The 24247-nt window shown below is 39.4% G+C and overlaps 1 long non-coding RNA gene across 1 annotated transcript; it reads right to left on the reverse strand.

Moving 5' to 3' along the window:
- Positions 1-3749: 3749 nt before the first annotated feature.
- LOC140850220 (uncharacterized) lies at positions 3750-23650 on the reverse strand. Its single transcript, XR_012132911.1, has 3 exons — positions 23387-23650; positions 5356-5449; positions 3750-4252 (listed from the first exon to the last, which is right to left on the reverse strand). It is a non-coding gene; the product is annotated as an uncharacterized lncRNA (long non-coding RNA).
- Between the last annotated feature and the right edge of the window lie 597 nt (positions 23651-24247).

Genomic DNA, 24247 nt, shown 5'->3' on the forward strand with positions numbered 1-24247 from the left:
GCCTCATGTTGCAGACGAGGAGACTGAGGCCAACATAGACAGAGTGCCTTGTAAAGGTCACATTGCTCAGTGTAGAGCTCTTAATACCATGTTCTGTTGGTTCAATACCTGGCACATATTATCACGGGATTATCTTCATGGAGACCAGAGAAGATGCCCCGTTCTTTCCAATGCTCTTCCCATTGACCCCTGAGTCCCATGCCTTCACAGGGTGTACAGACCAACACTTACTTATCATAGGATGATGTCCGACTCACTATAAACAAGTCACACCAGGTCTAAATAAGTTCAAAAGGCAAAAGTCTTTCAAGATCAAAAGTAATTTTCAGATTAGAATCTACAGACACAGCAAGGAAGGAACTGTTATCAAAACAAACAGTGTTATCAAAACAAATATGAGAAATCAGTCAATCACAGGTACCTCCTCCTGCCAGCAGGCAGGGTCAGGAAAGTGACCATCTACAAGGGTTCCTCTCTCCCCGTGCCATACCACCACCAGGACCTCCTTGGTGGACGGCTCCCCGGACTGGTTCAGAGCCTACAAATGGAGCTTCTCAGGGCAAACTTAGTCTTCTTGCTGCTGGCAAACTGCCACAGAAACATTCCAGACCCCTAGCTCCACTGGAGAAGCAGGCATCAAATCAAAAGAGTAGAGAATCAGCTTTTAGGGATAGAATGGACCCAGCTTGGTAATGGCTCCAAACACCAAGTGTGAAAACCACTGGAAAGGCTAATTCTGATAGAGTGGAAAGAGTTAAGCCTGCTCCTAGGAAATCTCTGGCAAATGTTCTCACAGTTTGATTTGTGAGAACAGCTGTTCCTGATAAAAGCTCCAGAGAAGATAGTTGCTATTAACACCCTTGGGCTGAGGCCTGCACCTCTTTTGTCAGCCTTTCTGCACGGTAGACAAAGGTGCACAGATTTACAGGCAGGTGGTGGATTCCAGACGCAGCCTGGATTCAAGAGGTGGATTCTTGCCCAGCCTTTTTAAGAGACACAGAGCTAAATGGCTTTGCCCCTCTATTTCCCTCAGTGTAAAATGGGTTTGCTCCTGGGTTAGGACAGCTATGCTGGTGTGTAAAATACCGAATTTGTGCTCTATGTGTGTGGGCCTCATGTCCTCCAGCCACCTCCGCCTGGGTGGGGCTCTGCCCGGTCACTCAAGGAGGCTGAGTCCTCCCACCCCACATTTAATCTGGGAGCCGCTGGATGGCCAAGGAGGGCTCTAGAAGCTTTGCTCCCTCCTGGCAGCCCCTAGGTCTTACCCAATGCCAAGAAAGAATGAAATTAAAACAAAAGAAGCAAAATCCACTATACACAAAATTAGTCAAGGGATACACCAAAAGTGCAGATTATGACATCTAATAGGAAAAATGTGGAGGAAGGGGGGGAAAAAGTCCCTTTAGATTGTGTTTGAAATAGAATAATGAGCAATTTAAGATAGACTATTATATAGTAAAGAAGCTATCCTTGAACCTTCAGCAATGACAAAACTAAAGCCTACAATAAATACACACAAAAATAAATAAATAAATTTTTAAAAGAGAGAGAAATCCAATTACAACACTAAGGAAAACTATCAATAACAAGAGAAGAATATAAGAGAGAAAGAAAGGAACAGAGAGGAGATATTTTTAAAAAGCCAAAAACAATTAATAAAATGGCAGTAAATACTTATCTATCAATAATTACTTTAAATGTAAATGGGCTGAATGCACCAATCAAAAGACATAGAGTGGCAAAATGGATAAGGAAACAAGACCCATCTATATATTGCCTACAAGAGACTCATTTCAGACTCAAAGACATACACAGACTAAAACTGAAGGGATGGAAAAAGATTACATGCAAATAAAAGGGAGAAAATGGAATCTGGGTTCTTGACCACTTGCTATTCCATAGAATCTCTAGAGCTTGAAGAACAGTATCTAACATCTAAGAAATCTAAAAGATGAAAGACTGGCTTCTGCTCTTATAGCAAAGGGAAGTATTAGGGAAAACCCACATTTCCAGAATTTATCCATATAAAATGTGGAGATATTTCCCATGGGCCAATTGTGGGCCATAAGAGAGTATTTGCCTTTATGAGATCATCTTAGATCCATTTAAGAGGGCCAGCTTCTATAAAAACTCAGTTGCTGTGGGAGAAAGCTAAATAACCAGGTAGAAAAGATACATTCTTCTACTTGAATGAAATTGCAGGTAACAGATTCCCAGAATAGGAAGTCTCAAAAAAAAAAAGCCTACCAAACTCGATGATAGGAAAATTCAACCTAAAATTTGCACCCAGTCCAGGGTGTTCTGATACCAACTAATAGCAATGCTGACAAGCTGGACCTTCTTGCCCCTCTCCCATGCCCTGCTTTAACCCCAGAGGAGTCAGAGACCACCCAATGATTCAATGGGAGGAGGAAAATATCTAGGGAAATAGATGAGACACATACCAGGCTGTCTATTCCCCTTGCAAGCTTTCTACCTGCTGCAGGCTCAGACTGGAATGAGATAAGCTTTAAGTTAATGATATTGGAAGTGTTGATTATTACCTGAAACTATACATCTTAATTCATAAGCTGAGACATTTTTTCATGATCAAGACTTTTTACTTGAAGTGGCCAGAAAAGTCAATGACTTTTCATTTATTCAGAGCAAGAAAGAACTAGACCCCCAGCTCAGTTTAGAAGGACAATAGCAGAAGGAAAATAATAACACTATCTGACTGTGGCCCATGGAACCTATTTATTTGAAATATCAGACACCTATTATAACACAGCTCATTTAAATCTGCTAATATTACAGTTAGAAATCTTACATCTACATTCTTAAGTGTGAATAATAGGTAATTTCCTTTTCTTGCCCTTATCAGCTTTGGTATCAAAGTTATACTAACTTCATAAAAAGATATGGATAGATTTTCCCCCTTTTCTATCATCTGAAATAGGTATAATGTGATATATTGTATGCTGATGATTTTGTAAAGCTTATCTCTAAAAACATGTGAGCCTGGCAACTATGGAGGATAGGAGACTAATAATATAATATGTAATTCCACTTTAATACAGATAAGGTCGCAATTGCCTGGAAGCTAGCAAAAGATGATGGTGCCATTATTCCTCTGCACTGTGGGACACTCACTGTCCTCTCAAGTACCACCAATGACCCAGAGTTCGTAGCTGAGAGTCAATTTGGATGCCAGTGTCAATTTGGATATCAACTTTTAGTAAAGCTGAATTTCTTTTTTTTTTCATTTTTAGATAAAAATTCAAGAAAACTGGAAGAGAAAGGAAAAAGCCCATACACCAGTGGAACTTCTTGTGCACCAATCTTTGGAGACCTTTGCACCAGAGAGTGGACTGAGCCTAATAGCTAAAGAAATTCCCTCAGATGCTCTATGGGGTATGGAGAGGACAGGAAGAGGAACTAGTATTGGACAGTGATGATTGGCAGGTTTTTTTAACCTGTGGAAGGCAGCATGATATTGTGCATTTTCAAACTAGTTTGGTCATAATAATCACTGAGCACACTTGTTTACAAAAGAGATTCCCAGACTTTAACCCAGACTTATTGAATCAGAATCTCTAGGGGACTAGGGGAAGTGTACCTGAGAACCTGTATTTTTAATAAACACTCCAGGAAGTCTTATAAATGTGCAAGATTAGGAAACACACAAAAGGAGAATAAGCATGGGCTTTGGACTTAGGCCAAGGTTGAATAATGACTCACTCTTTAATAGCTGTGGGGCTTAGAGCATGTCATTTAATCTCCTACGACTCCTTCCCTTATTTAGAAAAGGGACTTAATCACACCTCCCTGGTAGGGTAGTCAGTAAATATTAAATGAAAAGATATATGCAAAATATTCCACACACTGTCCAGCACTTGGTTAAGTGGTCATCTTCATTATAGACAGGATTCTGGGAGAAGACATGAGGCTTAAATTACCAACCTACAAAGACATTCATTCCTGAATGTCTGAACAAAATGTGGAGATACTTTGCTCCTGAAGTTGAAATGAAGTTCTTCTTTGCTCAGCATCCAGTTCCATTTTCCTGGTAACAGTGCCCGTTTTTTCTTGGAGAATCATCACCACCTTCTGTTACTGTTTCAGGTGGTTCAGGTTGATGGATTTGACCCCTGCCTTTCACCTCCAGGGGTGGGCGCGATAAAGGCCTGGCCAATCAGCATACTCCATTACCCCTGGCCATCACGATTGGCTCAGAATAGAGCTGTGAACCTGGAGCTGGGCCACCATCTTGCTGGGGAAGGGTATGGCCACCAGAGAACAGAGGAATAGAGAAAGAAGAGCTTAGATATGGAGAGCATGGGACCAAATCTTGAAGATAATTTGAGCCCTGGAATCTAGACATGCTAAAGCAGTTCCATCCCGGGACTTTTCAGTTATGTGAGCCAATAAAAATTTTTACTTAAGACAATTTTAGATTTTCTGTTACTAGCATTCAAAGGGTCCTGACAATGATTTTTAGGGCATTTCTTCTGTTTTAGTTTCCAGATTACTGTGTAATCATGCAACCCCTTTTCTTGTCTGGTACATTTCCTAACTTTATTAGTAAGAAGCAAGTCCATGGCCTTAGCATTTAGACTTGATGGATAATGGAAATTGCTAAAGCATGATCACTCTCTGGGGATTAGAAAACTCAAATCTTTCCATCTAAATGGATTCTTTTCTCTCAGGGTGAGAAGGAGTTGATATTTAGGTAGGTCTCTATTTTTGTTCTCCAAACTCTGAGAAAGGTTGCCATTAAAGGGCAACACAACAATTAAAAGCTGTTGGATATGAGAATGACAAGCTTGGCTGGTATGCAATACTGTGCAGCTGAGATGATTATTCTCAATAATGAGGAAACATTACACAATTGTCTCTTTCAAGTCCAGAGTGCTAATATATAATACACAATCAGAGGGCATTGTACATTGGAATATAACTCCTTAGCCAGTGCCAATTATTTACCCCCTAGAAATAAAATAGTCCGTTGTCTATGAAAGTTACAATTTTGAGTCTTTTAAATTTGCAGCCAAAGACCAGGTGAGGGATTTCCATTTCAGAAGAATTGTGAATAGAAATTCCAATTGTAATTCATTATTAAGGCAAAACCAGTGGCCAGTAGAATGGTTTGGAGGAGACAGTGGAAGTGGACTTTCACCTCCCACAGCTCCCACCAGAAACTCAATTCAAAGACCTTTAGCAAATCTGGCTGAAGCAGCATCTGCCCTGCTAAGGAACATCCCATAATGGACATGTCCCTGTGTGACTGCCCAGTGAATACCAAATAGATTGGGTCATTTTATTCAAACCTGGAGGACTTGGCTGCCTGGGCACATGCTCTGTGGATGAACTCACTTTTGCTTTAGTCCCATCAGGCTGATGAGGTCTGAACAGCTCAGACAGCAAGGGAGAGAGGTGAGGAAATCACAGGGCAGGCGATCAGAGAAACCTAAGAAAGGGGATTGGATTACTGTCAGATCTCAGGGTGTGGGAAACTCTGGGACAGATTGATGAGAGAGCCTAACTGGCTGTCTGGGAGCTGACAATTGTCACAGTCGGTGTACAGAGTCGGTTGCCGTGCATGTGCATGCAGCGCGCAGGATAGCTGGGAGGAGGAAATCTTAGCAGTTACCAAAAACACTGGGCAGTCCATTGGCCCACCCAACTGGAAAACAAAGCATTCCTTTCAGATTCCAAATCCCCCAAACCAAAGAGGTATCTACAGTGTTATCCAGTTTCTTGCTTCATAGGGCATGTCTCTACCAGTCTTTCAACAAACACTTATTAAGAGACCTCTAAATGTCACGGCTGTGCTAGGTGGTGGGGATATGCAGAAAATACATACAGTACTTCCCTCTACAGAGTTCACCATCTAGTAAACAATGACAAACCAGGAAAAAATGCAGTAGGAGCTGGGCCAAAAGAGAACAGGTACTGCAGAAGCCCAGGAATCAGGCACCATGCAAGTTAAGATCTAAAGCTAAAGAATTTGTGAATATCTTCAAATGCACATAAACTACTCTTCAAATGCCAGTCAACATTATGCCCACCAATGGTTTTCTCTTATCCAATCCAGTCTCATATCCATGACTTCAACATGGTAAAAATACTCTCCGTGGCCATTAGGTCTAGTAATAATGGTTTGTTCTTCTCTGTGTATATTCTCTGTATGTTTTCACATCTTGGTCATCTTTATTTTTGAGTGTGTTGTTTACTCTGGTTGACAGAATATTATATTAAAAGATCAGGGCTTTAGTTTTGTGAACCATTTAGCTTCATGTGGAATGAGAATAAAGCTCCCATGGACAGAGGTTTACCCATGAATCTGAGCCAGAGGTCTAGCAAATGTCTATCGTGTCCTTGGTTACTGAGCGCCAGAGCAAGAGACCATAGATAGCTTGGTCCATTCTTATCATTATCAGATATTCGGTCAGGAGGGCACAGCCTCTGGCAGGAGTGTTATATTCACAAATCAGGGTAAATATAGGGGAGGGAGGCACATGTGTAGTATTTTGCAATCTTGAGGGCAGCGTAAATAATCGTTACTACCAATCTGTGAGCATAATCCCAGTTACTGACGAGGCACACTCCCTCACATCATTTCATATCTCTGCTCAGTATCACCTCCTTGGAGAGCCTTTTCCTGACCACTACTGGGTCTTTTGTCATTCTGCTCAACATTCACAAAAGTAAAGCCTTGAACTTTTTAAAGATCACATTCTACAACTGTATTAAGCAACACCCTCAGAAAGAAAGATGAAAAAGATATGAAAACATTTACAGGGAACATACACAGATAGGAAAAACAAAAAAATGAAACTGTTACTAGACTTGAATGGCCTGGTTAACCATGTAGAGATCATAAATATGAGACCAGATGGAACAAGAGAAATTGCTGGATGGTCCTAATGGAAGATGTGGCATGTGAAGACATCACAGGCACCTTAACTTTAGATCACAGCTTACATGCTCTGGTGTTATTTTCTGGGTAGAATTCCTAGAACAGTGCCTGCCACATGGAAATGCTCAATAACTATTTATTGAATATCTAGGGAATTAAAGTTTCCAGTGATCTTTAATGAAGCTTTTGTTTATTTCTTCTCATTTAATTTCATAAAAAGGTAGTATGTTGACATAGTTCAATATTTTAGTGTAAAAAGATGATGCAAAGTCTTATTCTCACTCCATTCCCTACCTATCCAGTTCCCACATCCTGCATAGCAACCTCCCCACATTACCATTTTTATTCACTTATTTATCCTTTCAGACTTTGTTTATACAAATCAAATGCAACTATATTTTTATTTTGTCATGCAAAATATAATATATAATATACACTCTGATATTAACCTTTTTTCACAAAAGCAACTTGGATAAAGAAAATGTGATGCACGCACACACACACACACACAGAATGGAATATTATTCAGCCATGAAAATGAGGAAATCCTACCACTTGCAACAATTTGAATGGACCTTGAAGCATTACATTAAGTGAAATAAGTCGGAGAAAGACAGACACTGCATGATCTCACTTATACGAGGAATCTAAAAAAAAACAAAATCATAGAAGGATAGAACAGATTGATGTTTGTCAGAGGCTGGGGGTGATAGAAGTGGAATAAATGGATAAGGTGGTCAAAAGGTACAAACTTCTAGTTACAAGATAAATTCTGGAGATACAGTGCACAGCATGGTGACTATAGTTAACAACACTGTATTGCACATTTCAAAGTTGCTGAAAGTAAATCTTAAAAGTTCCCATCTCAAGAAAAAAACTATATGAGGTGATAAATACTAAATAAACCTATTATGGTGACCATTTTGTAATATATACATTTTTCAAGTCATTATGTTGTACATCTTAATACAATATTACATGTTAATTGTATCTCAGTAAAAATGAGGGGGAAATATACCTTGCAGATTCTTTCATATTCAACTTGGAGAGTGTCCTCATTGTTTTTATAATTCTAGCCAATTCTATTGTATGAATATTCCATCATTTATTAAACTACCCATGTGGTTAGACATTTGTGTTTCTAATCATTTGCCATTAAAAAACAGAATCACTCTATACTATATAAGATAAATTCCCTGAGGCAGGATTGCTAGGTCAATGTATTACTGGTAATTTTATATATATTGCCAAATTGCCTTCCAAAGGAATTCTACAAATTTATATCCTCACCATTAATATAAAAGAATGTCTCTTTCCTCACAGCCTTCCCCACTGAGTTTTATCAAACTTGGATTTAATAGGTTAGGAACAACTGTTTTGATTTGCATTTCTCTTGCTGTGACACAGAGCACCTCTTTATTTCTATGAATGAACACTTCAAAGTTACATTTCTTATGTTTCCATTACTTGGCTGATAGGATATTTGCACATTTTATATAAGGAGATTAGCCCTTTCTCTGCAACGTGAGTTGCAAAAACTTTTTTCCAGTAGTATGTTGGTTAACAACGGTTTCTGGAGGAAAAAAAAAAACCCTGGTTTGTATCATTTGCCAATTTCTGTGATGTAAAAAATGTCCCCACCACAGTCAATTTCAAGTTACCACCATGACATCTCTAAGTGTGGATCTGGGAAGAAATGTACAGCACCAGACCATTTTACATTATCTCCATGACATACAGAAAGACATGTAAATTATCTCAAGAGTATAGATGATAGTAAAATGTAGTTAAACAATTAGAAAGTGATGAATTTGCAGTATGTATTACCTTTGTAACATTATTTATTTAATTATAAATGCATATGACTTAATTTTAATAATGGCTATGTTTGACAACCAGTTTTCAAAATCCTGAAATTTTAATAATCAACTCCTGTGAGTCAGTGCAGCCCATCTCAACACATCACTGCCTTTCATTATATTAGTTCTTTGCCTTTTAACGTTTTTCATATGACATTTTTCATCATACAAATGTTTGATTTTGATGTCATTTTATTAGTCATACTCTTAGGAGTTAAGAATTTTGAATCATGATTAGGAAGACCTTCCCCATTCCAAGTTTATAAAATAGTTTTCCTATGTTTCCTTCTAATATTATCAGGATTTATGTTTTACATTTAAACCTTTAATCCATTTGGAGTATCCTAGTGTATGGTGAGAGGCAGGGTTCCTACTTTTCTTTAAATTTTAGTTGATATACAACCTTATATTGGTTTCAAGTATAAAACACAGTGGCTCAACAGTTACCCATATTATTAAATCCTCACCCCAACTAGTGCAGTTACTATCAGTCAACACAGGAAGATGTTACAGAATCATTGGCTATATTCTCCATGCTGTACTGCCATCCCCACGACCAATTTATATTATGATTGAGAATTTTTCTGCCCCTTTATCCCCCTCAACCTCCCTACTCACCCACCCAACCCCTCCGCCATGGTAACTACCAGTCACATCATTTTTTTTTCCATGTGAAAATTTTTTTTTGTATCATTAATCTACAATTACATGAAGAACATTATGATGACTAGGCTCCCCACTTCACCAAGTCCCCCCTACATACCCTTTCACAGTCACTGTCCATCAGCGTAGTAAGATGCTGTAAAATCACTACTTGTCTTCTCTGTGTTGCACAGCCCTCCCCATGCCCCCTGAACACTATACATGCTAATCGTAATGCCCCCTTTCTTTTTCCCCACCCTTGTCCCTCCCTTCCCACCCATCCTCCCCAGTCCCTTTCACTTTGGTACCTATTAGTCCATTCTTGGGTTCTGTGATTCTGTTGCTGTTTTGTTCCTAAGTTTTCCTTTGTTCTTTTACTCCACATATGAGTGAAATCATTTGGTACTTGTCTTTCTCCGCCTGGCTTATTTCACTGAGCATAATACCCTCTAGCTCCATCCATGTTGTTGCAAATGGTAGGATCTGTTATTTTCTTATGGCTGAGTAATATTCCATTGTGTATATGTACCACATCTTCTTTATCCATTCATCTACTGATGGACATTTAGGTTGCTTCCATATCTTGGCTATTGTAAATAGTGCAGCGATAAACATAGGGGTGCATCTGTCTTTTTCAAACTGGAGTGCTGCATTCTTAGGGTAAATTCCTAGAAGTGGAATTCCTGGGTCAAATGGTATTTCGATTTTGAGCATTTTGAGGAACCTCCATACTGCTTTCCACAATGGTTGAACTAATTTACATTCCCACCAGCAGTGTAGGAGGGTTCCCCTTTCTCCACAACCTAGCCAACATTTGTTGTTCTTTGTCTTTTCGATGATGGCGATCCTTACTGGTGTGAGGTGATATCTCATTGTGGTTTTAATTTACATTTCTCTGATGACAAGCAATGTGGAGCATCTCTTCATGTGTCTGTTGGCCGTCTGAATTTCTTCTTTGGAGAACTGTCTGTTCAGCTCCTCTACCCATTTTTTAATTGGATTATTTGCTTTTTGTTTGTTGAGGTGTATGAGCTCTTTATATATTTTGGATGTCAACCCTTTATCGGATCTGTCATTTATGAATATATTCTCCATTACTGTAGGATACCTTTTTGTTCTATTGATGGTGTCCTTTGCTGTACAGAAGCTTTTCAGCTTGATATAGTCCCACTTGTTCATTTTTGCTTTTGTTTCCCTTGCCTGGGGAGATACGTTCAGGAAGAAGTCACTCATGTTTATGTCTATGAGATTTTGGCCTATGATTTTTTCTAAGAGTTTTATGGTTTCATGACTTACATTCAGGTCTTTGATCCATTTCAAATTTACTTTTGTGTATGGGGTAAGACAGTGATCCAGTTTCATTCTCTTACATGTAGCTGTCCAGTTTTGCCAGCACCATCTGTTGAAGAGACTGTCATTTCCCCATTGTATGTCCATGGCTCCTTTATCATATATTAATTGGCCATATATGTTTGGGTTAATGTTTGGAGTCTCTATTCTGTCCCACTGGTCTGTGGCTCTGTTCTTGTGCCAGTACCAAATTGTCTTGATTACTGTGGCTTTGTAGTAGAGCTTGAAGTTGGGGAACAAGATCCCCCCAACTTTATTCTTCCTTCTCAGGATTGCTTTGGCTATTTGGGTTCTTTGGTGTTTCCATATGAATTTTTGAACTATTTGTTCCAGTTCATTGAAGAATGCTGTTGGTAATTTGATAGGGATTGCATCGAATCTGTATATTGCTTTGGGCAGGATGGCCATTTTGACGATATTAATTCTTCCTAGCCAGGAGCATGGGATGAGTTTTCATTTGTTAGTGTCCTCTTTATTTCTCTTAAGAGTGTCTTGTAGTTTTCAGGGTATAGGTCTTTCACTTCCTTGGTTAGGTTTATTCCTAGGTATTTTATTCATTTTGATGCTATTGTGAATGGAATGGTTTTCCTGATTTCTCTTTCTATTAGTTCATTGTTAGTGTATAGGAAAGCCACAGATTTCTGTGTGTTAATTTTGTATCCTGCAACTTTGCTGAATTCCGATATTAGTTCTAGTAGTTTCGGAGTGGAGTCTTTAGGGTTTTTTTATGTACAATATCATGTCATCCACAAATAGTGACAGTTTGACTTCTTCTTTACCAATCTGAATTCCTTGTATTTCTTTGTTTTGTCTAATTGCTGTGGCTAGGATCTCCAGTACTATGTTGAATAACAGTGGGGAGAGTGGGCATTCCTGTCTTGTTCCTGATCTCAGAGGAAAAGCTTTCAGCCTCTCGCTGTTCAGTATGATGTTAGCTGTGGGTTTATCATATATGGCCTTTATTATGTTGAGGTACTTGCCCTCTATGCCCATTTTGTTGAGAGTTTTTATCATGAATGGATGTTGAATTTTGTCGAATGCTTTTTCAGCATCTATGGAGATGATCATGTGGTTTTTGTCCATCTTTTTGTTGATGTGGTGGATGATGTTGATGGATTTTTTAATGTTGTACCATCCTTGCATCCCTGGGATGAATCCCACTTGGTCTTGGTGTATGATCCTTTTGATGTATTTTTGAATTCGGTTTGCTAATATTTTGTTGAGTATTTTTGCATCTATGTTCATCAGGGATATTGGTCTGTAGTTTTCTTTTTTGGTGGGGTCTTTGCTTGGTTTTGGCATTGGGGTGATGTTGGCTTCGTAGAATGAGTGGGAGTATTCCCTCCTCTTCTACTTTTGGGGAAAGTTTAAGGAGAATGGGTATTATGTCTTCTCTGTCTTATAAAATTGAGTGGTAAATCCATCTGGACCGGGGGTTTTGTTCTTGGGTAGTTTTTTTATTACCGCTTCAATTTCGTTGCTGGTAATTGGCCTGTTTAGATTTTCTGTTTCTTTCTGGGTCAGTCTTGGAAGGTTGTATTTTTCTAGGAAGTTGTCCATTTCTCCTAGGTTTTCCAGCTTGTTAGCATATAGGTTTTCAAAGTATTCTCTAATAATTCTTTGTATTTCTATGGGGTCCATTGTGATTTTTCTGTCCTCATTTCTGATTCTGTTAATGTGTGTTGACTCTCTTTTTCTCATAATAAGTCTGGCTAGAGGCTTATCTATTTTGTTTATTTTCTTGAAGAACCAGCTCTTGGGTACATTGATTTTTTTCTATTGTTTTATTCTTCTCAATTTTATTTATTTCTTCTCTGATCTTTATTATGTCCCTCCATCTGCTGACCTTAGGCCTCATTTGTTCTTCTTTTTCCAATTTCAATAATTGTGACATTAGACTATTCATTTGGGATTGTTTTTCCTTCTTTAAATATGCTTGGATTGCTATATACTTTCCTCTTAAGACTGCTTTTGCTGCGTCCCACAGAAGTTGGGACTTTGTGTTGTTGTTGTCATTTGTTTCCATATATTGCTTGATCTCCATTTTAATTTGGTCATCGATCCACTGATTATTTAGGAGCATGTTGTTAAGCCTCCATGTATTTATGAGCCTTTTTGATTTCTTTGTACAATTTATTTCTAGTTTTATACCTTTGTGGTCTGAAAAGTTGGTTGGTAGGATTTCAATCTTTTGGAATTTACTGAGGCTCTTTTTGTGGCCTAGTATGTGGTCTATTCTGGAGAATCTTCCATGTGGACTTGAGAAGAATGTGTATCTTGTTGCTTTTGGATGTAGAGTTCTACAGATGTCTATTAGGTCCATCTTTTCTAGTGTGTTGTTCAGTGCCTCTGTGTCCTTACTTATTTTCGGTCTGGTGGATCTGTCCTTTGGAGTGAGTGTTGTGTTAAAGTCTCCCATAATGAATGCATTGCATTCTATTTCCTCCTTTAATTCTGTTAGTATTTCTTTCACATATATTGGTGCTCCTGTATGGGTGCATATACGTTTTTAATGGTTATATCCTCTTGTTGGACTGAGCCCTTTATCATTATGTAATGTCCTTCTTTATCTCTTGTTACTTTCTTTGTTTTGAAGTCTATTTTGTCTGATACTAGTATTGCAACACCTGCTTTTTTCTCCCTGTTGTTTGCATGAAATATCTTTTTCCATCCCTTGACTTTTAACCTTTGCATGTCTTTGGGTTTGAGGTGAATCTCTTGTAAGCAGCATATAGATGGGTCTTGCTTTTTTATCCATTCTATTAATCTGTGTCTTTTGATTGGTGCATTCAGTCCATTTACATTTAGGGTGATTATTGAAAGATATGTACTTATTGCCATTGCAGGCTTTAGATTTGTGGTCACCAAAGGTTCAAGGTTAGCTTGTTTACTACCTTACTGTCTAACTTAACTCGCTTATTGAGCTATTATAAACACAGTCTGATGATTGTTTCTCTCCCTTCTTATTCCTCCTCCTCCATTCTTCATATGTTGGGCATTTCATTCTGTGCTCTTTTTAGGAGTGCTCCCATCTAGAACAGTCCCTCCAAAATACCCTGTAGAGGTGGTTTGTGGGAGGCAAATTCCCTCAACTTTTGCTTTTCTGGGAATTGTTTAATCCCTCCTTCATATTTAAATGATAATTGTGCAGGATACAGTATCCTTGGTTCAAGGCCCTTCTGTTTCATTGCATTAAATATATCATGCCATTCTCTTCTGGCCTGTAAGGTTTCTGTTGAGAAGTCTGATGATAGCCTGATGGGTTTTCCTTTGTAAGTGATCTTTTTTCTCTCTCTCGCTGCCTTTAATACTCTGTCTTGTCCTTGTTCTTTGCCATCTTAATTATTATATGTCTTGGTGTTGTCCTCTTTGGGTCCCTTCTGTTGGGATTTCTGTGTACTTCCGTAGTCTGAGCAATTATTTCCTCCCCTAATTTGGGAAAATTCTCAGCAATTATTTCTTCAAAGACACTTTGTATCCCTTTTTCCTCTCTGTTCTTCTTCTGGTACCCCTATAATGTGGATATTATTCCTTTTGGATTGGTCACACAGTTCTCTTAATATTGTTTCATTCCTGAAGATCCTTTTATCTCTCTCTGCGTCAGCTTCTATGTGTTCCTATTCTCTGGTTTCTATTCCATCTATGGCCTCTTGCATCTTATCCATTCTGCTTATAAATTCTTCCAGAGATTGTTTCACTTCTGTAATCTCCCTCCAGACGTCATCCCTTAGCTCTTGTATATTTCTCTGCAGCTCCATCAGCATGTTTATGATTTTTATTTTGAATTCTTTTTCAGGAAGACTGGTTAGGTCTATCTCCTTCTCAGGGGTTGTGATTTTGCTCTGTATCAAATTTTTCTGCCTTTTTATGGTGATAGAGATAGTTTGCAGAGCTGGCATAAGTGATGGCTGGGAGAACATCCCTTCTTGTTGGTTTGTGGCCTTCCTCTCCTTGGAAAACAGCGACCTCTAACAGCTTGTGCTGGGCAGCTGCGCGCAGATGGGGCTTCTGATTCTTGTCCAGTTGCTATGGAATTTAGCTCCATGTTTGCTGTGGGCGTGGCCTGCCTCTGGCTGCTGCTCCGATATGGCAGAGCTGCATTGGAGGGGCAATGGCCGGGAGGCTGTTTATCTCTGTGAGGGGCCTCCAAGCTGCCCTACTGCCCAGGGGGTTAGAGTGCCCAGAGTTCCCCGGGATTCCCAGCTGCTGGGCTAAATGTCCTGGCACGCTTCCATCCAGCTGTGGGGTCCCTGTCCCTTTAAGACTTTCAAAAAGCACTCACTTTTCTTTGTCCTGGGGGCACCAGCTTCGGGGACTCGCTCACAGGTCTTACTGTCCTGTTACTCTAGTTTCCAGCACCCCACACATGCCCTGTGTCTGCGCTCTGGTGCAGATGGCTAGAGCTGGGTGTTCAGCAGTCCTGGGCTCCCTCTCCCTCCCCACTCTGACTCCTCTCCTCCCACCAGGAGCTGGGGTGAGGGGCACTCGGGTCCCGCTGTGTTGTGGCTTGTATCTTACCCCCTTCGTGAGGTGCTGGGTTCTTGCAGGTGTGGATGTAGTCTGGCTGTTGTCCTGTGTCTTCTGGTCTCTCTTTTAGGAAGAGTTGTATTTGTTGTATTTTCAAAAATATATGTGGTTTTGGGAGGAGATTTCCACTGCTCTACTCACGCCGCCATCTTGGCTCCTCCTCCCCAAGTCACTTCTTAGCTCCTATGAGTCTACTGCTATTTTGTTCACTTTGTTTTGTTTTGTTTTGTTTTGTTTTTAGATTCCACATATAAGTGAAATCATATGGTATTTATCTTTTTCCACCTGGCTTATCTCATTAGCATAATAAGCTCTAGGTCCATCCATGTTGTCACAAATGGCAGGCTTTCTTTCTTTCTTAAGGCTGAATAATATTCCATTGTGTATATATACCACCTCTTCTTTATCCATTCACCTATTGATGGACATTGATTGTTTCCACATCTTGGCTATTGTAAATAATGTGACAATAAACATAGGGGTGCATATATCTTTACAAGAATCAGAAATTTTGTTTTCTTCAGGTAAATTCCTAGAAATGAAATTACTGAGTCTAATGGTATTCCTATTTTTAGCTTTTTGAGGAACCTCCATACTGCTTTCCACAATGGCTATACCAAGTTATATCCCCACCAGCAGTGAAGGAGGATTCTCCACATCTTTTCTCCACATCATCACCACATTTGTTTCTTGTCTTTTGGATAGTAGCCTTTGTAACTGGTGTGTGGTGGTAGCTCACTGAGGTTTTGATTTGCATTTCTCTGATGATTAGCGATGTGGAGCATCATTTCATGTGCTAGTTGGCTAATCTGTATTTCTTCTTTGGAAAAATGTCTGTTCAGGTCCTCAGACCATTTTTTAATCAGGTCATTTGGTTTTTGTTTTGTTTTTGTTGTTGAGGCATATGAGTTCTTTATGTATTTTGGATGTTAACTCTTTATGGTTTCCTTTGCTGTATAGAAGCTTTTTATTTTGATGTAGTCATTTTTTATTTTGTTTCCCTTTCCCAAGGAGATGTGTCCCCCCAGGAAAAAATTGTTCATGCTTACCTTCAAGATATTTTTGCCTATGCTTTCTTAGAAGAGTTTTATGGTTTCATGTCTTACATTTAGGTCTTTAATCCATTTCAAGTTTACTTTTGTGTATGGAATTAGATAGTAATCTGATTTCATTCTCTTGCATGCAGCTATCCAGGTTTTCCAACACAGGTATTGAAGAGGCTGTCTTTTCCACATTATATATTTATGGCTCCTTTTGTCTTTATTAATTGACCATATATGCATGGGTTTATATCTGGGCTCTCTATTCTGTTTCATTGATCTATGGATCTGTTCTTTTGCTAGTACCATACTGTTTTGATTATTGTGGCTTTGTAGTATAGCTTAACATTGGGGAGCATAATACCCCCAGCTTTATTCTTCTTTTCTCAGGATTGCTTTGGCTATTCATGGTCTTTTGTGATTTCCATATGAATTTTAGGATTATTTGCTCTAGAAAAATGGCAGGGCTCCTACTTTCATTTTTTTTCTAGAGGCCTATCCAGTTATCCCAGACCAATTGCCGAATAGCCCATCATTTCCTACTGATTTTTAAAGCTGTCTTTATATAATGCAACTTTACTGATTTTAACAATCATGGTACTATCATTTTTGAATGATGTTTTAATTATGATTGTAGTTTCTAAACAACTTCCACATGACTGTTCATTTGATTCTTTAGCCTGTAGAGGTAGGTTTATTAGATGATAATAACTATAATATTTTCCTGCCCAACATACTTTCCCATTCTCCCTCTATGCAATGTGATCCTAGACAGGTAGTCAATTATGGTAAACTAATCAAATCACTGGGTTATACCTATGACCTAGGCAGGCCAATCAAGAAAAAAAGACCCACCATAAAATGTTGGCTTGGGTCTGACATTTGACCTGAGCAAGGCAGTATAATCTTCCCTGGGAGTGATATTTGAATGAGATTTTCTTTTGGAATTGTTAGATTTGGAGGTAAGTGTTACAGATATTCCTAATTGACACATAAATTAAAATTGTCTCAGGATGATGCCAAATAAAAACAAGCAGAGCTAAGAAATGGAGAGCCAGAAAGTTCTGAAGGCATCCTTTGGGTCTCTGGATCCAGCTTTAGCCAAAAACCAATGCCCCTTGGACATCAGGAATGAGAGTCTATAAATTCTTTTTTTTTTCACTTAACTTATTTCAATATGGCTTCCTATAATTTGCAATCAAAGGTGCTCTCACTCTCTTCAGTAGATATTATTATTCCCACATTACTGAAGTAGAAACAAATACTAGAAGAGGTTAAATTCAGTCACAGTGGTAATATGCTTCCCACTTTTTTGCTCTTGCTTCCTAATACCCACCCTTCTAGCACTGGCACCTCCCCACTTTGTGTACTGTATCCCACAGAAGATTCTCTAATGATGACTAGGAAGTAAGGCCATATAAAGGTATGGAGGCTGCTCTAAAATTGTCAAGATCTAAAATTAGATCTGTTCTATTCCTGCTCATCAGCCTTTCTTTTCCTGTAGCAAGGTGAAAATCTCCCTGACCTGACTTCTCAATACAATCAAGGTGGTCTTGGCTTTATCCCTGGTGTCTCTGGCTATAAAGGTGTAAAAGTTATTTATCCAATGATGTCACACTCAAATTGGCCCCAGAGGCTCTCTTCATATTGGGAGGAGAAATTTGGTTTTCTAAAGCCCTCTGTAGTTTGAAATTTCTTCATGCTATATGGAGTAGAGTGTACTTGAAAAAGAAAAACATTCTGTGTTGGAAACATATCCTCTAAAAATTCTCTTTTCAATAGAATAGCTAATACTTAGAGCTTCACAATTAGAAGTTTTTTCTTTGAGCTTGAAATATAGACTCCTGTGAAAGTGCAAATAGTCCCCAGGAGGGTCTACACTCAAGTCTTACTGGCCATATGCACCTTTATGTGAATACACTTACCAGATTATTTTTTCTTGGAGCTTATTGCCACTGAGGGAGTAGGAGGAAAGGCAGATAAGCAGTCAGAGAAGAAAACTGATAGGAGAGGAAGGGGGTACTACTGATGTTGGAAAGAGTACAGAAATGGACAAAAGAAGATAGTCACTAAAGGTTTACCTCCCCAGGTCATTTCTGAAACACAGCTGTGAACCATTGTTAGGGTTGGGACAAGCTGATATGACAGCTACTATTAGGAATGAAATGAATTAGACAGATCTTCTAAGCCCTGAGCGAAACTGTAATTTAGCACCAGAAACAGCCATTGCATTATTTTCACATATTCTTCTACTTGGTCATTTTGGCATTGCTCAGGATTTTTCACGAGCTGGCATTGATTTGCATCCAGAAACAGATACAACCATTTGTAGCATGTAACTGCAGCTGTCCCCTACTGTCAGCAAGCACAAGCTCCCTGGGCAATTTATTACCTGGATAGAAGACTTCATAAGCTTATCTGTTCTCAACTGTCATCCAATATCCTAGTGGATTCCTCATCTATAAAATTTTAACTTCCCAAAAAAGCTCCTATTCCTAGCTTCTTTACAGTGGCTAAGGGTGTCTGCCCACACTCTTAAATGACTAGACACACCTTCATTTAAGTTATATGCCAAGTCTTCAGATGCCATTTGGGGAAAGTCCAAGTGAAGGCAAAACTATGTTATAAAAGAAGATATCAGCAAAATGGCAGACTAGAGGGCTTTAAGCTTTCATTCATCCACAGAAACACTTTTTTAAAAGCAGAAACTGTATGAGCCAAACTTACTGGAGCTCTGGAAACACTCAAATGTCTATAGCCACCTAGTGAACATTCAATCAAGAAAAAGCCACCTTCAAGTGTAGGAAAGTTCTGTGGCATTTTATTCATTCTTACTTTAGACCCCTCCCTAGCATGGCAGTGATGGCAGCCTGGTTCCCAGTATCATTTCTCAAAGTAGAAGTAGCAGAGAAGACCTTACTTGCTAATTATTGTGTATATCTATTCTAAACTCTCTGGTGGATACCTGAAGGACTGATGCAAGAAGCTTCTCTCTGTTATGTCTAACTTATAAATCAGGTCGGAAAAGTGGTGGACACTACTCATAAAACTTGCAAAATGACTACAAACCCACAAATTCTTGTGGGGGGTAAGAAATTACAGGTGGAAACATACAATAATCCTGCTAAAAAAGGCCCAGAGGAAAATCTAGGGTGTGACTTGAAAACTGGAACATGCTGTAGAAGTCAAATATATGAGGAACTTAGGAATCCACATGCACACCCAGGCAAGATGCATGCTCAGTAAAGATCTAAGATCTTAAGCTTTTACCTTGGACTGGTTGTTAGCCTCAGAACAAGCCTAGCTAAGTGTAGAAGGAATACCACAGCAAAGAGCCAGTCAACAAACACTAGAAGAGTTCCTGACACTCAAAAAAAAAATCTCTTATCAAAACATCAGCTGACATAAAATAAACAAACAGCAGTGATCACACATAACAAGGAATAACCTCTGCAAAAATAGGAAAAAACCTCAAAAAAAAGGCTTCTATAGCTTTCAATAACAACAACAAAAAAAACCCAGCAAATTCTGGAAGAGGGGGAGAATGTGATTTCCAGAGTTACCTTATTATAATAATTAAATGTCCAATTTGTATCAAAAAGAAATTCACAAGGCATAGATAACAAAAAAACCATGGCTTATTCAAAGGAACAAAATAAATTCACAGAAACCATTCCTGAGACCTAGACATCAGACTTATTAGACAAAACTTAAATATGCTCAAAGACCTAAAGGAAAACATGGATAAAGAATTAAAGGAAACCAAGAAATAATACATGAACAAAATGAGAATATCAGCAGAGACAAAAATTATGAAAAATAGCCAGACAGAAATAATGGAGCTGAAAACTACAATTGAAATGAAAAATTCACTAGAGAGACCCAACAGCAGATGTGAGCAAACAGAAGGAGGAATCAGAAAACTTGACAATAAAACAATTGAAATTATGGAATCTGAGGAGCAGAAACAAAAACAATGAAGAAAAGTGAACAGAGCCTAAGGACTCTGGCACTCAAAAAAAAATCTCTTATCAAACATCAGCTGACATAAACTAAAGGAACAGAGACTTCAGTGATCACACATAACAAAGAATAACCTCTGCGAAAATAGGAAAAAACCTCAAAAAAAAGGCTTCTATAGCTTTCAATAACAACAACAAAAAATAGAATATCTCATGAGAAATCAACTTCTCACAAGAAACTTTGGAGGCCAGAAGGACATGGGATGAAATAATTCAAGTGCTGAAGATAAAAACTGTCAACCAAAAATTCTATATCCAACAAAATGGTCCTTCAAAAATGAAGCAGAAAGTAAGGCACGATGAAAAATGCCAACATATACATTATGGGGGCCCCAGAAGAGGAGATAGAAAGAGTGGGTGGGGAGAAGATTATTGAAAGAAACAATGGCAAAACATCCCAAATTTGATGAAATACTTAAAACTACAATTCTAAGAAATATATTACTATAACTCCAAGAAGCCAAATGGACTAGGATAAACTCAAAAAGACGCATCCAAGACACATAAGCAAGCTGTCCAAAGAAAAAAAGAACCTTGAAAGCAACAAGAAAAAAGTGAATCATCATCAGGTAGCCTCAATTGGAATATCTCATGAGAAATCAACTTCTCACAAGAGACTTTGGAGGCCAGAAGGACATGAGATGAAATAATTAAAGTGCTGAAGATAAAAACTGTCAACCAAAAATTCTATATCCAACAAAATGGTCCTTCAAAAATGAAGCAGAAAGTAAGACATTCCCAGGAAAACAAAAGCTGAGGGAATTCTTTACCACTAGAATTACCCTACAGGAAATACTAAAGGGAGTATTTCACGTTACAATTCTAGACAGTAACTTGAAGCTGTATGAAGAAATATAAAAATCTCTGATAAAGAATTTAAGAGAAAAATGCATAAGCATTAGTTATAAAGCTATGATATAGGGTACTATTTTAGGTTAAGTTATTCTCTCCCATTAATATGCTGAAATCCCAAACCTCAGCAACTCAAAATATAACCTTGCTTTGATATATGTCATTGCAGATATAATTAGTTAAGTTACAATGAGGTCACATTTGAGTAGAGTAGGCCCCTAATCTAATGTGGCTGCTGTCTTTATAAAAAGAGGAAATTTGGAGACAAGTAGTGATTCTATAGTATCTTACTATGCTGATGGACAGTGACTGTAATGGGGTACATGGTGGGGACTTGATAATGGGGGGGAATCTAGTAACCACAATGTTGCTCATGTAATTGTATATTTATGACAGAAAAAAACCCAAGAGTATAAGGGATGAAGGTGAAGATATTGAAAGGGCCCAGATTGTGTAGTGCACTGAAAGCCATACTAAAGATTTGGGACTTTAACCTAAGAACAATAGGAAGCCACTGGTAGGTGATGTGATTGCTATGCATTATAACTCTGGCTACCATGCAGAAAATGAAGAGAAGGGAGAGTGTATTTGGGAAACCAAATAAGTGATATTATAATTCTCCAGGTGCAAGCTACTGATGTCTTACATTAGGATGGTGGCAATAGGAATGCACAGATTCAGCAGGATTTGTTGATGGATTGGAATTGAGATGCAGTAGAGTCAAGTAGTGAAGCTGACTTGTTCAAATGAGTGAAACAGGAATACTAGAAGAAGTAGAAGTTCAGGGTGAGGGAGAAAGATTAACTTTTTTAATATAGTTGGGATGATCAAATGAGGGAGCCAAGATGATTTGTGCAGTAATGAGCTCTCCTGCACTGGAATTATTCAAGTCAGACTAGAGAGCTTTTGAATAGAAAACATTCATGCCTTAATATAAATTGTGGACAAAATAAGCTCCCATTCAGCTTTAATGGTCTATTAACAGAAAATACTATTTTTGCCAGAATTTAGCCCCCCAAGAAACTCATGGCTGAAATAAAACCCTGTTTCCCTGAAATTTGAATGCCTCAGAGTCATCTACATGGGGTTATTAATTCAAGGTTCTTCACACTGCCTACATTGGTTGTTCCACCTGCGTGCAAGATACTGGTTTCACAGCATCCTGCCAGCAGTATTATTTAACCTGGTGTCAAAGAAAGGGTTGTGTATTCCACCAACCCAAAGGTGAGACTCTCCAGGCTCAGGAAGAAAAAGGTGGGAGGCTGCAGTAAACACAGAAACTGACCCTGCCCAAAGCCAAAACACAAAAGAAGACTCTGCTACAGAGTTCCTCTTTGTGCTTTTTTCTCACACCCTTTCCAAGTACCTAGCACTGTGCCTTTAGGGCCCAGGAGTCATTGAGTGGTTAATTAATACTCCAGACCTGCCATAGGAGTGGGGTAAGAAGATAACAATTTTTTAATGAAAAATAGAAAAGTTCAAAAGACAAGAGAATAATCCAAGGAAAGCTTTTTTGTTTTTTGGTCAGGGCTGCTAATTTTGCCTTGAAAGGAGCTGCCTGCCACCTCAGTCCCTTGAGAAACAGTAAAGACTTGTCTAATGGCCTTTCATGAGTAGGGCTGTCCCGTTACGTGCCCTAGGACTGGTAGGTGGGATTTGGTTGGCTAGTTTATTCCCACCCTGATTCTTCTACAGTTTTCACCTTGTGAAACTCCCCCCACACCCCACCAGGTCTTTGAGCTCCTGAGCCTTGTTCTGACCTGCCATTTCTCTCCTAGGGTAAACATTCTGCCTTGTTTTCCTTCCCTTTCTTCAAATCTCAGCACAAAACTTTCTGGGCCTTATTTACCTCTTTCTGATCATCCTCATCTCTGACATGGGAATAGTAAAAATGATGGTGGGAATAATACAATAGTAAGTAAAATAGTAAATGATCATGGGAACTATATAAAATAGTAAAACTATGTATTACAGTTGCTGTGAGGATTAACATGAAACATGAAAATTTGTTGGTAAGTACAAAGGACTATAAAACTAGACGCTGCTTTCATTGCCTTTATTTCTAAAGTAGATTTGACTTGTTAGAATTAGGGTCCGTGGCTGTTTGTGTCTTAGGGAGAGCATTAAATATAAGATGTTCCCCAGTGTTCCAAAAGAAAAATGTGCTGTACTTTAAGCGGGACGTCAACTCACCTGGCACAGGGCCTTTTGGAGACAGATTTCGGCTTAAAACCAGGAAGCCTGGGAAAACAAAGTATGCAAGTGCAGAGGGCCCAAGGCGCTCTGATCGTGCAGGCCCGCATCCACTCCACCTGCTCATAATGGGCTGCGGGCTTCTCCTGGGGCGGCCTCCACCTGCCTGCCGAGAGGGCCCCTTCTAACCGCCCTCAGGGCCATGCGCAGGCCCGCCAGGCCTGAGTAAGTGAGACGGGTCCAAGGAGTGAAAACTTTACACGATTCTGCCGTTGACCGAAAACTCTATAAACCACGGGTCAGTACCGGTCACTTCGGGGCGCCGCGCACACTCCCTCCGCGGGATGGCCCAGGGACGTGATAGTGTAGTAAAATGACGTTCAAGGTTGTGGAAGGAATGGGTGTATTTTGAGGGGTAGCTCTAGGTTCCCCCGTGTTGGGGGAACGAGCCGTATTAGGATGTCCATTTCTCCAGTCATTTCAGAACCTCACACTCCGCCCGGTCGCCCAAGGAAATGCCGGTCGACCTTAGTACGCAGGGAGGGTTCCCTGCTCGCGGGTGCAAGGCGGCACAGAATCCGGATGCTCAGGCAGAGTCAGCTGTATACACTGCACAGGACGCGGTCGCGGGGCTCGCCTGTCCCTCCCGCCCTCCACCTGTCAGGCGCCACTCTTCGCCGGCCTCAGTTACCCAGTGTAAAAAATGGGCGGACTACCGGCTAACCTCCCTCACCTAAAGGAGCTAGCTTGTTCCGGTATCAGCCCGGCTACAGAAACCACTCGAGAAAACAGGACTTTCGTTTTTAGTTCAAAGGAGGGAAAAAAAGGGTGAACCATGCCCAGAAATGCTTGTCACCCGCG

The sequence above is a fragment of the Manis javanica genome, chromosome 6 (genome assembly GCF_040802235.1).
Source record: "Manis javanica isolate MJ-LG chromosome 6, MJ_LKY, whole genome shotgun sequence".
Lineage (NCBI taxonomy): Eukaryota > Metazoa > Chordata > Mammalia > Pholidota > Manidae > Manis > Manis javanica.